Consider the following 1,114-nt stretch of genomic DNA (forward strand, 5'->3'; position numbering starts at 1 on the left):
CGTGACTAAATGACGTAGTTAGTACGTACGACAAGCTTAAGTAGAGGAGACTAAAGGTCTGAGCGTTTGTACGAGTAACAACTATAAAAGGAGGGCCCTCTAGATAGTTCTTTTCTGTATCTTTCTTCTTCTGTACAATAGGTGAATGCATACTCGTTAGTTAGGCCTCTCTCGCCTATAACAAATATAGCTGTTAGCGCTATATAAGGTAAAAAGTATTATAATTTTTAAGTCTCTGGAATTTAAGCTATGATACTCTAAGTAATAGAGCTTTATATTATATCATGATAGTCCGTTATAATAGTAGTAAAGTAATACTAGTAAGTAGTTTATATAAGCTTCTTTTTAATATATAAAATATTACTTCTTTTATAATATATCTTCTTTACTACTTATACTATTAACTTGGAAGCTTTATTATCATATTTAAACTTATGAAGTATAAAGATAATAATATTATTATATATTAACGTGGTTCATGAGCGAGTCAGCCACCTAAGCGAGTCGGCCACTGTATACTAGCGCGTCAACTTTAACACGTTATTATAGTTATTTATTATAGTTAATAAACTATTATAATATACTAAATTAATTATTAGAATTACTACTATTACTTACACTATCTATTTTAACTACGTAGGTACAAGCGTTATGTCTAGTCTGCTTACAACGCCTACACCGCTACTCTCCTTACACCCTCTTTAATGCACTCTTACTATTACTACAACTACTACCTACCTATTTAGCTAATACTTTTTATACTTTGCTTATAGTAAGAGTCTCTTCTATCTATATATATCGCTACTTATAGTTCTTATGCTTATTTACTATATTTAGAGCCTCTTAAAGAGTAGCTACTTGTAAGGGGCTGCGCTCCGGGGAGCAATTGCGAGGTATACAAGAGGTTGTATTCGATAGAGAGCTATAGAGTCTACTTGCGTGGTGTTTATTTACTTGTCGGAGAAAGGTTGCACCGAGTGTCTGAGCGCGTCGTCTGGGCGCCGCTCAGGCCTCGCACAGATGCCGGGTTGCAGAGTAAGACCTGGCGTCTGCTGCTTGACCGAGATTCCATTGAGGAGCTATCCAAAGGGCGTTCAGCCCGTTACAATACCCC

Source organism: Exserohilum turcica (assembly GCF_000359705.1).
Source record: "Exserohilum turcica Et28A unplaced genomic scaffold SETTUscaffold_17, whole genome shotgun sequence".
Taxonomy (NCBI): Eukaryota; Fungi; Ascomycota; class Dothideomycetes; order Pleosporales; family Pleosporaceae; genus Exserohilum; species Exserohilum turcicum.